Source organism: Chelonia mydas, chromosome 2 (assembly GCF_015237465.2).
Source record: "Chelonia mydas isolate rCheMyd1 chromosome 2, rCheMyd1.pri.v2, whole genome shotgun sequence".
Classification (NCBI taxonomy): Eukaryota; Metazoa; Chordata; order Testudines; family Cheloniidae; genus Chelonia; species Chelonia mydas.
Window position 1 is genome coordinate 254,583,310 of NC_057850.1, and position 15,127 is coordinate 254,598,436.

Consider the following 15,127-nt stretch of genomic DNA (forward strand, 5'->3'; position numbering starts at 1 on the left):
TCTTCAGCCACTAGCCCAGTCACTTTGCCTAGCTCTGGTGTGGGTTCACGGTGCGGCTGTTCTCGCTCAAGCCAGGCTAACTCCAATGGCATAGCTGGAGAGAACTAACTCGTGCTGTTGCAGTGAAGACAGACAAGCCTTGAAGAATCTTCCCCTGCAAAGCCCCTCCTATGCAGGCCTGTGAGATCAATGGCACAATCTAGCCTCTTGCGGGAAGAGGAATTTCTCAGAGTGGCTCTAGGGAATTGAGGGAAACCCCCATCACTCGAGTCAGTCAAGGGGGGACTAGTGAGTGTAGCGTAGCAGGGGAATACCCTGCAGTGAGGGCAGAGGGGACTGCTACAGGCTGGGGACCAACTGGCTAAGCAACAGTTCTGCAGAAAAGGACCTGGGGAGTACAGTGGATGAGAAGCTGGATATGAATCAGCAGTGTGCCCTTGTTGGCAAGAAGGCTAATGGCATCTTGGGCTGCATTAGTAGGAGCTTTGCCAGCAGAACGAGGGAAGTGATGATTCCCCTCTGTTCGGCACTGGTGAGGCCATATCTGGAATACTGCGTCCGGTTTTGAGCCCCCCACTACAGAAAGGATGTGGACAAATTGGAGAGAGTCCAGCGGAAGGCAATGAAAATGATTATGGGGCTGGGACATATGACTTATGAGGAGAAGCTGAGGGAACTGGGCTTATTTAGTCTGCAGAAGAGAAGGGTGAGGGGGGATTTGATAGCAGTCTCCAACTAACTGAAGGGGGGTTCCAAAGAGGATGGAGCTCAGCTGTTCTCAGTGGTGGCAGATGACAGAATGAGGAGCAATGGTCTCATGTTGAAGTGGGAGAGGTCTAGGTTGGATATTAGGAAACACTATTTTACTAGGAGGGTGGTGAAGCACTGGAATGGGTTACCTAGGGAGGTGGTGGAATCTCCATCCTTAGAGGCCTGGCTTGACAAAGCCCTGGCTTGACAAAGCCCTGGCTGGGATGATTTAGTTGGTGTTGGTCCTGCTTTGAGCAGGGGGTTGGACTAGATGACCTCCTGGGTCTCTTCCAGCCCTAATCTTCTATGATTCTATGACTGACTCACCCAGGAAAGCTGGGTGGGTTTTTCCCATTTGTGAAGTTTCTTCTCAAATGTTCTTTGCCTTCTTTCGCAGCTCCACGTAGCTCCATGTGAATGGCTCCTCCCGTGGATTGGGGGCAGGGACTTCATAGGCCCTTCATAGCCATACGAGGGACCTCGTAACACAGATTATTTCTGCTCCCTGTTACAGATGGTGCCCATCATGTGGTACCAGAGTTCCTGATCGTCTGTGGGGCGGGGAAGGGGTTTTTGGATCTCCAGCTGCTGTTTAATGTTCTCAGGACAGCATTGTCCTGGAGACCTTTTCTCCTTTTCCCTCTGCCTGGGAGATGCAGCTGTGTCTACCAGAGTCAGACCTTGCCTCCAGGTTCCATGACTTTGTAGCCCCAAAAAAGGATTGTGCTATACTTGGAGTTACACCTTACACCAACCTAAACCGGTGGAGAATAGAGCAGCCTGCTTATTAAAGAGTGCATCTCATTGGGCGCACATGGCCCCAGTGCCCCATGATCTGCACTGGCTGCCTACTAGTTTCAGGGTGGCATTAGGAACACAGAACGTAGGATTGGAGGGGACCTCCTGGGTCACTGAGTCCAAACCCCTGCTATCAGAGGCATCCCCTCCATATAATCTCATTCATAAACTGATCAATCTCCATTTTAAAGCCAGTTTGGTTGTTTGCCCCCACTGCTCCTACTGGGAGGCTGTTCCAGAACCTCACTCCTCTGATGGTTAGAAACTTTCTTCTAATATCCAGTCTTTGTTTATTCATGGCCAGTTTATCCCCACTTGTTCTTGTGCCAATATTGTCCTTTAGCTTCAATAGCTCTTCTCCCCCACTCCTGTTTGGTTGGTAAGGTGTTGGCTTGGACCTATAAAGCCCTGAATGATTTGGGACTTGTGTTTGCCCTTGCTGGACTGCCAGGCTGTGATTGGTGGAGTCTCTCGAGCTGGGAATCTCATACGACCTCCTCCCAACACAACACACCACTATTCCGGACATCCACAACCTATCATGTTGGAAGTGGGTGGTTTGGAGAAGGGGGATGGAGAAGCATGTGTGGAGGGGCAGATTTAAGATGGTGGTGCATGGGCTATTGTAGACAGTAGTTGCGGTATGTGGCTTTGGGTGGAGGAGTAGAGGTTGGCTTTGCCTTCCCATTCTTTTCTGGGTTCCCTGAGCACCAGCCATCCTGTGCACCGAGTAAGGCAGGGGTGCTGTAGTAAAAATAGCATGTGATCAAGAATTAAAGACTATTATACTGGTGTATAATGCATACATACCAAGGGGCTGAGTTAAGAATTTAGCTGCCAAACTTTAACAAACCTCTGCTGAGCATGTGCAAGCTGAGATTTTTCCGAGGCTTTCAACATGGCAAAATTTGGGCAGATTTTCACAGGGAAAGCAAAGGGCACATCCTTGAAACCAGGGAGTCCCCCTTCTAAATTCCAGGTCCCTGCTCCAAAGCATGGGGGTGATAAAGCTTCTCAGTGAAACAGTTGTAATCATTTTTGTTACATGGGCCGAACTATGTGTTTTCCCCTAATTTTGTTCTTGGAAATGGCTGGCCTTTTTTTTTTTTTAAATGAAACTTTCCTAAATAATAGTGCCCTAGGCAGACACCCAGCATGGAAAACTTCAGGTGAAATGGTTAGTTTGGCAAAGTTATAAGCAACTGAAAACAGGGTCTTTTAATAGAAAGTATCGGGCAATCTTAGCTTTAGGTGGCATTACGAGTTCTATAACTGGAGAACTAATATAATGCACCATCCGAGCTCTGCTTGGTCATGAGGATCCACTCTGCAGATAAGTTCTCTGAGGCAGGGACTGTCTCACACTGTGTCTGTAACGTGCCTAGCGATTTTGGGCTATATATATAAACACCTAGGCCCACATCCACAGAGGTATTTAGGCTCCTATCTTCCACTGAAATCAATGGACATTAGGAGCCTAAATACCTTTGTGGATCTGGTTCTCAAATATTGTTTTTTGTCTTTACAAAGTGCTTTACAAAGGAGGCAAGTAGCATTACCCTAAATTTGGCAATGGGTAAACTGAGACATAGAGCAGCGACATCATTGGCTAGGAGGCTAGTGACAGAGCCAGGAATAAAAGTCAGATTTTCTGAGTCCCAGTGCCCTATCGATCGGTGGACACTGACTCCCTAATACGTGCACTCTGTGATATATTTGGTTTAAATCTTGACTTCCCGCTCACTAGATGCTTAGATACAATGGTGGTGAGCACGGCAAGAGCTTCTAGCTAGCTAGGTGGCTCATTGTTTTGTCCTTCTTCCGAAGCCATCCCTGGATCTAAGTTCAATTTTTCAGGATGGTATGCTTTTTCTGAATTTCCTTAGCTTATATCCAAATCTGGCCTGTTTGACTCCTCGAATCGTTTCTTTTGGTGCGATTTGGAAAGTCTCCCTCCTAATCATCTCGTTGACGTGACTTTTCAGCACTGCGAACTCCTCTGCGTGCCGGCAGCTGCGCCCCGTAATGAAGTCAGAGAAGACCATTTGCCTGGGTGATGTTTATCAGGCTGCCGCTACAATCCCCCTTTTGTTAGTCCTCTTCTCACCCCTCTTCATCTGGCAGGTTCCCATGTACCTTGCACTCCCTTTACCTTTCGCTTTGCCTTTAAATGAACAGAGCCAGCAAACATGAGTGCAGCACTGTCTGTGGCTACCGTAGGTTTATTATTAGTTTGGCTTGAGGAGCCCAGGAGCTAGTGGTGATGACAGGCCAATGAGACACATTGTGACCCTGATGTTTAAGCATCTGGATGGACCTAGCCCAAACCCTCCTCTAGTGATATGCATGGATTATGCAGCAGGGCAGATCCTCCCCTGGTGCAAATTCAAGTCATCAGGCACTATTACAGTTTACTCTGGCTGAGGATCTGCCCCTAGAGTACAGTCCATGCACCATAACAGTGTTTGCGTTCTGCTCAGTGATCTCGGTCCTCCTTCTGTGTAAACTGATATCAGCTCGTGACAGGATACCTTTCGCTCCTCTCATTGTGTTGTGCTTCGGCCAAGGAGCATTTGACAACGTACCACAAACAGTCATGCTACCTGATAGGGGAAGTATTCTTCCATGGACAAGGCAGACAGCTTCAGGCGGCTGCTATTTTTGTGTTTCTTTGTGCCTGCTCCCCACTTCAAAGTAGGCGGTTACTAAACACAATAGGCAATCTGCAGATGTGTGCGGGAGCGAAAGGTCTTGGTGGAGCAGAGATCTCAGATGGAGAGAGCTTTTCAGGGATCACAAAAGGCTGCTGTGAAGGCACCGGTGTCTGACGATCAGGATGGCAAATGTGTATCTCTCTAACAGGGATTTATTGAAAGCATGTTTTCTTTTATGCTCCATCAAAGGCACCATGGGCCAGTGGAGAAGGCAAGGAACTGGCAGTCAGGAGTCTTGGGTTTTATTGTCTGACTCACTGTTCGACTTTGGATCACTCCGTGTCTCAGTTTCCCCATCTGTGAAATGGGGATAATGATACTCAGTCTCCTCTTGAAAAGTGCTTTGAGACCAGAGGATGAAATAAGCTGCATGCATGGTGCATGTCTTTTAAAAATGTATTGAGCGCTGATGGAAGATTTAGGGCTGGTCAAAAATTTTCCATCAAAATTGTTTTTTGATGCAAAATTGGGTTCTTGATTAATTTTGTCTTAAAAAGTGCCTGCTTTCCATGGAAAGTGCTGACTTTTTGATGAAAAACCGAACATCAACATAGTGGATAACATAGTTCCTCATGGGAGTTGTAGTTTGGATGCTTCATGCCCCCATTCTGCTATGGGGGCTGCGTTCCTCAGCTGGACTACATTTCCCATGATGCACTGTTGGCAGGGACTCCCATGATGTAACACAGTGGCTGAGCAAAAGAGGAGCCCATTATGCATCAGGGAAAACAGCCCATAGAAGACAATGTGGGCACAACGCTACAACTACAACTCCCATCAGGCACCATGGTAGCATTTCCAAATTGAAATTGTTGGGGTTTTATTTTTCACTAAAAAGTCGGAATTATCGAATCAAGTTCAAAGTCTCAGTCTTTATCTTCAAGGCGCTTAATGGCCTGGGCCACAGGTATCTAAAAGATCATCAGAACTTCCAGGATCAAGACTGTGGTCTGCAACTCTGCTCCTCCGGCATGATGGAACTCTCTACAACAAGGGAAAAGCTCATCCGCGCAGGAGACAGGATTTTCTTGGGGGCTGGTTGCAGAATGTGGGGGTGAACTCCCTCAGAAACCAAGGAACCCCCCAAAACCTCACCACCTTCCACTCCAAGTGCAAGACACACTTCTTCCATCGGCCTTCTTTAACTGAAACACAGAACAATGTGTAAATAAAAAAAAAATCCCTACCAAAACAAACCTGCACACACAGTGCTCCTGGGGAGAGCACAAACACATGTGCTAGGCTGTCATTAAGGCTAAGGGCGGCATTTTGATCTCAGTTACAATTGATATAAATCTGACCTCACTTGCCTCTCCCTGTTACTCTGGATTCTCACTGATGTAACTGAGAGCTGGCCCTGAAACAAGCCCTTTGTACCCCAGGAAGAGAAAATACCCACTCGGGTGTTCCTGCCTTTCAGTTAGTTAGCAAAGGGAATGACATCCTGGTGCGAGGAACTTGACAGGAATGAAATCAGCTGACTGTACCACACAGGCCCTCCAGGCTCAATATGTCCTGATGACCCCTGAAGTTAAGAACTTCTGCTCCTCTTAATCTGGTTCCAGGTCAAGATTCTCACCTAAGGCCTGGGGTGTGTCTCGCTGGTGGAGTCTACCCTTGTTGTTCTCTTTTGCTGGGGTTTGAGACACCAGTTAAGTACATGTAGCAATTTGTTAAGTGTCGTTTCCCTTTCTGTCTCTGCCTGATCGAACATGCTTTCTGGGAAGGAAGCCTCCTTCTCCAGAGTTAATTGAGTAGGTAACTCTGACCCTTGTTTACATCCAGTAGCAAAGGAGAGCGGGGACTTAGCAACAGCAACACATGGGAGTTTTTAATATGCGCCCTGGCATGCTAAGGAGCGAGTTCTTATGACCTTTCAGAACAGGATTGAAAGCTGTTCCAGTACCAGGGGTACGCAATCCACCGTACGTAGACAACTGAATGGGGAGGGGGCTGCAAGAGGTTATGGGAAGGGCAGGAGGGCTTAATCTATCTCTGACAAGTTAATTAAATGTAAGCGCAAACATTCTTATCCTGCTGATGTCATGAAATACAGGTAGACCGGCTTTTCTTTCTGCTTGGCTGTACAGAAGTGCTTAGAGGCCGCTGATATCTCAGTCCTTGATTCAGGAAAGCATTTAAGCATGTGTTTAAACTTTTATGCCTGTGCTTAAGGGCCATTGTGACTTAAGCACGGGCTTAAAGTTAAGCATACCCTTAAGCGTCCTGCTTGAACAGGGATTCTTTGCTGAAGGGGGCCTAACTAGGGGTTAGAAGAGTGATGGAATTTGCTTTCTGAGTAGGGAGGAGGGGAAGGGTTTTAGTCACTAGTGGACACTAGTGATATGGAATGATCTGAAACACTGTGTGGTATTCAGGGATTTTCAGCAGAGGAAAATGTTTTTTCTTGTCTCAGATTTCTGGACAAAAGATGAGTTTCACTCACCACTTCTCCACGCACCCTAAAGCTGAAAATTCATTTCTCCACCCCAAAAAGCAGTTGTTTTCAGCGAGGAAACGACAGAAATGGGGAATCCCCACCTAAAGCAAGTGCACAGTTTTACCCAGGTTGGTATGACTGATAGTTTTGTTCCCTCGGGCAGTTTCCACCTACCATTATGAGGTCCAGGAACCCAGGTCGAGGCCAGAAACCCTGTCAAAGAAGGACATTAGGTTGGTTTGGCATGATTTGCTCTTGATAAATCCATGCTGGCTAATCCTTATAACCCTATTATTCCTCTAGGTGCTTACAATTTGATTATTTAACTATTTGTTCCAGTATCTTTCCTGGTATTGAAGTTAGGTTGACTGACCTATAATTCCCCAGGTCCTCTTCGTTCCCCTTTTAAAAGATAGTATCATGTATGCCCTTCTCCAGTCCTTTGGGACCTCACTGTCCTGCATATGGTCTTAAAGATAATCTCTAGCGGTTCTGAGATTGCTTCAGCTAGTTCCTTACGTACCCTAGGGTGAATTTCATCAGGCCGAGCTGACCAGAGTCATCTAATTTATTTAAATATTCTTTAATCTGTTCTGTCCCTAGTTTGGCTTGAGTTCCTTCCCCACTGTTGTTAATATTAATTGTGTCGAGTATCTGGCCACCATTAACCATTTCAGTGAACAAACATAGGAACAAAGGACTGGAAGGGACCTTCTGGGTCAATGAGACCAGTCCCCCCACCAGGCAACTCCGTGATATAATCCTATTCATAAACTGATCAGGCCCTATAGATATGCTGTAGCTCAACGGCAAGTATTAGGTTTAAAACAGGAAGTACCTGGTCATATTTTCTGTCCTGTGATTTACAGAAGATCAGAGTAGATGGTCATAATGGTCTATTCTGGCCTTAAAATCTATGTATTTCCTCCAACAGAGATATAATTCAAAGGGAAAATGTGCTTCTCTGCAATACGCAGGAAACAGGCTGATCTCCTGCATGTTATCATTGTAACATCTCTCATTGCTCCCAGCCAGAAAAGTCTAGCAGTACCCATCTCTTCTAATGAGCTCAGGAGAGGGTTATTCAGCTGATGACCATGAAACAGGGACAACCCAGGCTTCCTCACACTGCCTGTCCTTGTGCTTCACCCCTGCTCCAGAGGAAGCACTCGTAACCCTGGGAGGGGCAGTTAATTCCCAGGCCTGCCCAGTCTTTGGCCTCCCTGCTGGAATAGCTCACAAAGATGCCATGTCCATTTAAAATAATTCCAGCACACACCTGTCTGCCATGGTCTTTCAAACCCCAAATGGGGTGTTAAATGATTTGAAGCGTGCAAGCTTTCAGTGTTTGTGTTGGAACAAGCTTGAGTTATTAATCCCTTTGTGAACCTGAGCGCCATATGATCATCAGGAACATTTCTGTGGCAGGCTGCCATCTTCCTTCACATCATTTACCTGGGAGTGACAAACACCTTGTTTTTAATGCTTATAATATTTTGCAGTTCTATAGCTCCTTTCACCCGAGCATCTCCAAGTGCTTTACAAACATTAATTAATTAAGTCTCACGACTCAGGCTGTGTGAATCCTGTCGTTTTCAGCTCACGCAAGTCTCGACTAGAGATGAGCCCCAACCCAAATCAGGGAATCCCTGAACTCTGAAGTTTGGATCTGCCTCCAGACTTGACAGCTGGCCTCTTTCTTGTATAATGGGCCAAATCTGGATGTCTCCTGGATTTTGGTGGGATTCAGTCCTAGAGCTAAGCTTTGCCTTTCTGGTTTCAAGAAACCTTACTGGCACGTTCAGCTTGTTTAATTGGGTCTGTTCAGCATTTTGCTGGAGTTCCAACTTTGTCTGTTCTTGAACACTCAGGCTAAATATTCATGTCAGCCAGGCACATGCCATAGCTTTCTGAGGCTGACGGTCCACTTTCTAATGCGACAGTGCATTCTGGGCTATCTCCACTTCAGTGTCCAATTAAAAGGCCAGCGGTGCCACAAGGAGGCTTTCTGGGTGTGCTGCTGAAGATTGGGAGGGTATTGCGCTCTCCCAGGCTCTGACCCAAAGGATGCTTCCCTGGAATTTAGGGCCAGGTAGACCTTACCAAGGGGGAATAAGCCAGATGAGGGCAGAGAGCACAGACTGCACCTGAAGGACTGGAGGTGGATTGGTAGAAAGCTGCCAACCCCTTCAAAACAGCTGAACATTAAGACTCTGAGAGTTGTTTGTGGTTTACTGCAGGTCACCCAGGAAGTCTCTGGCAGAACAAAGGAAAGAACCCAGGTGCCTGGCGTCCCAATCCGGAGCCTTCACGGCAAGATGGTTTTTCTTGGAAAGTAGCTGCCCAAGTGTCTCTTCTCCAATTAATGGTTAAAGAAAGGGAGGGGTGGGAAGTTGATGTTTGTCACCAGACAGAATTCAGTGTGAATCGTATGTATACAAACAACAGCTATATCCCCTGGCAACGGCGTTAGAAATTCAGAGAAATGGATGAGATGAGAGGCACAACAGAAATGCATTTTGTCCCAGATACACAGCTGTAATTATTAGGGCTGCTCCGAGCTGGAGTAAGCCAGACCCCCAGGGTGCCAGCTGGTAGTATGCCCAGTGTACCACGTCTTGAAGGCAAACACTGCAGGTGGCTGAGCAGCTGGGCCTTGCAGGCGCTAGCCCTGGTGGGTCCCAATAACCACTCTGACACATGGCTGAGGGAAAGATTGTTGGGGTAGCAGGAGAGGAAAGGTTGCAGACAGCCCAGGTAAACAGGTAGAGTTCAAAGTGAGAAATAGCGGCTCTTGTTTGGACCCCTAGGACGGTCCTGTCTAGAGTCAGGATGCTTCGGGCCCAGTGCCCGGGGTGCCCTCTGCAGTCCAGTCTTTACTCAAGCAAATAGGAGCTTGTGGCTTTTTAGGCCAACCTCAGCGGCTTTCATTGGGGCCCCTCTGCTCTGGCTCCCTGCCCAGCCACTGCTGCTTCCCCATAAGTCCCACACAGACCTGCACCCAGTTGTGACATCCGGCAGTCACAGCCTGCTCCATGTGTGGCTCTGGGTACCCTTCCTGAGGGTGCGTCTTTGCAGTTTCTGGCTAGCCATGCTGCTGCAGCTTCTCCAGAGGTAACGTAGTCATTTCCTGGTCCTTCCACCTGGCCAGGAGGAAGGGATGTGGAGTGGGGAGGGGGCTGATGTGGATCATAGTCTCTGCTTAGCAGATCCATCACGCAATAAATTTTGGCCATGATTGTTCTTTGACTGCATAAGGACTCCTCCATGGATTACCTTGAACTTGTGGACTACTAGCCAGTCGATCCAGCAGGCTTCACCCATAAGGTGCAATGGCTCTTTTCTGTTAGCCACCAGGCCTTTCAGCGTAGATGCTGGGACCCGTCCCCCATTTTCTCATTAAATGGAAAAATGGAAGCATGGGAAGGGGAATCCAGCCCACTGATGGAAACTGATGGGTTCTGGTCCCCAAATTTTGCCTGTTTATCATCGATCTTTTCATTCAATGTAGAGCAATGAATATATTTACATATTATTTTTTCCCAATAGGTGCTGCACAGATATCTGTTCTGTGACATGTTCCAGTTATAAGGAGAATCTGGAGAGGAAGGATGGTCTCCTAGTGAAGGCACTGATAGCTCAGGAGATGTGGGGTCTATTTCCCAGCACGGCTACAGCCTTGGGCATGTCACTTCACTGCCCTGGCCATAGTTTCCTACCCAGAATATAGGGCTAACAATAATCCCCTTCCTGACGGGGCTGCTGGGAGGGGCTCAAATGCTACAGGGACGAGAGCATAAAAAAGCCAGACAATTATCTTACTTGCTGCTCCATCTCTGCATTGTGCCATTCGATAGAGACCAGTTTATGCCAGTAGTGTCGTTTGCACCCATTCTACAGCACTGGTGTAGACTTCCAGACCTGCCAGCTGTAGAAGTTTATGGAAGGCTATCGCACTAGTTGAGGGCACTCAGTACCTGGTAGGATTGTGCCCAATCTCAGAAAGAACAATAGCCCCTTTACAGTTCACATATCAGTTTGCATTTATATTGTTGCTTTCATCTTGAAAAGTCCCCAAGCATTTCACAAATGGAAGCTGTTGTGATAACTGGGCCTACAAATTTACTCTAATTGTGAGCTCAACTGTAAAAACGACGTGGAAGTTCGTAAGATGCCACAATAACCGGCAACAACAAATGTTGATTGGAAAAGGTACGGAAAGACGACAGACTGAATGAGTCTAAACGAAAAGGCCGACTGACATGGTTTGAGAACGATGGTAAAATCCTTCTTGGTAAAAACAGGAGATGTGGAACTGGAAATTAATGAACCAAAATTGGTTTATCGGATTCAGGCATAACTGGCAGACAAAATAACGAGGGGAGGGGCTATTCCATCCATCACACCCTTTTTGGGTCTTTAAAGAGAGAGAATTGGGGGGCAAAATTGGGAAGGCTACAAGAATAAGCTTCACCATGATAGCTGCAATCCCCTACAGGTTCCTGGGACCCTGGGCTCATAGGTGCTGGAACTAGGGTTGCTGGGGGTGCAGCAGAACCCCTTGGCTTGAAGTGGTTTCCATCATATACAGGGTTTATAGTTTGGTTCAATTGTTCTCAGCACCCCCACTATACAAATTGTTCCAGCACCCCTGACTGGGCCTTCATCACCCTGATCCTGAGAGATGTCCTGGCCAGGCCGAGCTAGAGAGAGTGGGATGCAGATAACATCACCACCCGTACCTGCTCCAGCTGAACCCCAAACACCACCGGAGATGAAACGGGACTGGAGCAACAGCAGCAGCTCCAGCTCTTCTCAACTAAATGGCTTTTCTTTCTCCCCAAAGGACAGTTATTATCATCTTTGGTACCATTGCAAAGACTGCCAAACGGTTTTTTCCTTTTGAAAATTCTCGCCAGCTAAAGGGAAAGGGTAAAAGAAGTGTTGTTAAAAGGAAAGCATTTATTTAATACTTTACATTTCAAGTGCTTTAACTGCTTTCCCTTCTTTTCTGTATCTGTAATAAAAGGCTAAAAGGATTTTGAATGGTGTGTTTGCCCTGGGGCTAAGCAGGCTGTGGGCTCTGTGTACCAAACCCCGGATGGACCCTGTTTAACACTGCTTAATGTCGGACCCTGACTAAGTTACGTTAACACCTTTGGCCTATATATTCTATCTAAATTAATGCAACTGTAGCCTCTTCTCCGACCACTGAAATGCAGCCACCTCTGGGATGTGGCTGTTCAAAGGTGCATGGCAACACAACAGAGCCATTTAGGGCACGAAATGAAAAAGACAATTGTGTCTATTTAAAACTGCAGGGGAAGTCAACGTAGCCAGAAATCTAGTGACCACTGAGGCTCAGGTGCTGCTGAGCCTCGGCAATGTTTCGGGTGAGGGTGCTGTGGAGGATGGGCTCTCTGTGCTTTTTAGTACTGGGGTAGAGACTGTCTTGAGTCTTGGCTAACCATGGCTTACATCTTCTGCACAGCGCCATGGTTGTACTTAAGTATCGGGGGTAGCCGTGTTAGTCTGTATCCACAAAACCAACAAGGAGTCCGGTGGCACATTAAAGATTTATTTGGGCATAAGCTTAGACGACGAGCTCTTTGGGGCAGGGACCAACTTTTTGCTCTGTGTGCCTGACACAATGAGCCCCAATAGCAGGAAAGATGGTCCAGTAGTGAGGTGGCGGGCCTGGGAGTGGGAAGACCCCGGTGCAATTCGGTGCTCTGCCACTGACTTCCTGTGTAACCTTGGGTGAGTCCCTTCATTTTTTGGTTTCCCCATCTGTAATATGGGGCTAATAGCACTGACCTACCTCCCAGAAGGATTCTGTGAGGGTAAATATACTGAAGGGTGGGAGGTGCTCAGATGTGGGCTAGGAAGTACCTCAGATAGATCCCACTTGGGCCTTTTAGATACTACTGAGAAACAAACAGCGCGTGGTAAGAACCTGCAGAAAGCACCTTGGGAAAGGTAAGTAGCCTCAGAGCCTTTTGCTGCTCCCACTCTGCATGCTGCCTACTCCCTGCCCGCCCATGGCCGCTCCTGCGCGAAGAGACGGAATGTTTAAGGCTCTGAAAGCAGTCGTCAGGGTTAATGAGCTGTGACACGGCTTTCCGAAGGGGAGACCGTGCAAGTTCACACCTGCTGCCATTTTATCCGGCGGTGTATCAACACCGAAGAGCGTTATGCCTGCTGAGGAATGGAGGAGGGCATTTCAATATGCCTGTCCAGTTGTTTAGATGACTGAACTGCATTCCAGGGAGTCACTAAAGCAGCTATCTTTTCATTCTTCTTGGGAAGGTTCAGGACACCCAGATGGGTTATGCGTAGGGGGGAAAAAATAGGGATAATATTTGCACCAGCTGTGTGGTCTTGCATCATCTTAATTTGTCTCCAGTTCAGTGGGTGTATCAGGATTCCATTTCTGAAGCAGGTGATAGATGATTTCAGTAATACCCAGTTGTTTCGACTTGACATCAGGGTGTTTTCTGGCCAATATGCCTGTGTAATTTACAGATGCAGATCTGCTGGATTAAGTAATTGATTTGATGCGTCTCTCGTGCCAGGAAAGAAGCATTCCTCTTAAAAAACAAAACAAAACATTAAGTAGCGCTGGTGAAAGATGCCAGATTGACAGCCTGGTATAATGAAGGCCTGAGCTGAGTCACAGAACACATAGAGCATCAGCAAAGATGATTCCAATTCCGCCCATACTGCCTGGGCTGGAGGACCAGCTGTAGAGGAAAGAAAGGACTGCGGTCTCTGTGGCTTGTTCATGTGTTGGCCCTGCTGCTGACACTGCCAGCAGTAGGGTTGTGCTGGGTGGCAGCGAATTCCCTAGGATTATCTTATGGTGCAGACACAGGCATGAGAAAATGAGATCCAGCTTCCGTTTCCGGCCCTGCTGCTGATTCGCTGTCTGACGTCAGGCAAGTCACTGGGGCCCAAAGTGGCTGCTGATCTCGGGGGCCCAGCTCGAGACGCCGTGCGCCTGGTGTTTGGAAAGCGCTGAAAAGCCGCAGCGCCAGCTGGGAGTTGCCAGACACACCAAAATTGGTGGCTGCGCTTGACAATTTGGCCGTCATCACTCTGGGGCTTCAGTTTTCTCTTTGCAATATGGTGCCACTAACTGTCTTAGGCTCACTAGGTGCCATCTCATGCAAAATAAAATATCGCTATCATTTTAAAGGCCACCGGAATAGGGCTGCATTTGTTCGGATTTTCAGCAAAGTGGTTTTTTGGTTTTTGTTTTCAGTTTGTCAGCGGTGCCAACTCTCGTGATTTTGTCATGAGTCTCATACTTGATGGGGCTTTTTATAAGCCCCTGCTCCAGGAGTCAGGTGGTTCCATGAGAATCTCAACCCTCCTTTTGAAAAAGGTGGTAAGTTTTCTAGCCCTTGTGCAAGCAGCGAAAAACTTGAAAACAAACCCTAAGTTAAAAAATCAAATAACCAAACAACCCCCACTCCCACCCAACCAAAAGACAGATCAGGGAGGCTGTGTGGCCTAGTGGAAAGGGCACTGGCCTGACAGTTAAGGGACCTGGTTTCATTCCTCTCTCTGCCATTGGTCTGTTCCCCCTCTCTGTACCTCAGTTTTCCCATCTGTAATAGGAGGACAGTGATACTGTCTCCATTGTAAAGGAAATCTTTGCTATCATCTGAGAAAAAGCACTAGATAAGAAGAACCCAACATTTATTCTTTTTACAATTTTGTGATTTTTAAGCCACTCACACACTTTTTTGGGGGATCGGGGCTGGGGCTGACTCATGATAACTAAATGTTTTGAATAGGCAATACTGTGATGTATGAAACATTTAAGACATGGGGCCTGATTGTTATTATTATAATTTTGTGAGGTATCCTTTAGCTCATTAGGGAATAAAATACCCGGACCATTACAAATGAAGAATTCCTCCAAGCAGGCTGTTCAATTGGCTTGCAACTTGCGATCGTATCGTTTTTATTTGGCATTGTCTCTCACATAGTATTTGCTTAGAAATAAAATCCCCGAAGACACTGTGTGATCTATTCATAGTCAAAACTCTAATTAGCCATTTATTTACCCTTGCAGTCTCTTGGATGGGCTTCTTCATCGTATATCATTTTCATTAGCAGGGTGCACGGGGACAGCTGGCAGGCTCCTAGGTTTCAGAGAGTGGATAATTTGAATTGGCTTCCTCGAAGTTGGCTCGGGTTGTTCTTTTTTTGTTGTCCCCGCTTCGTGATGGGTTGCTGAATGCATGAAGTGACATGAACTGGTTTAATTTCATTAATCCGTTAAAAAAAAATATATATTTGGCATTTGTACATTATCCTCCTCTGCTTTCGACAGCTTGTTGGCTCGGTGCTCCAGAAGGCTTGCAAAACAGCGCAGTTCCTCACCTGGGACTATTCTGTTTTACATGTCTCATAG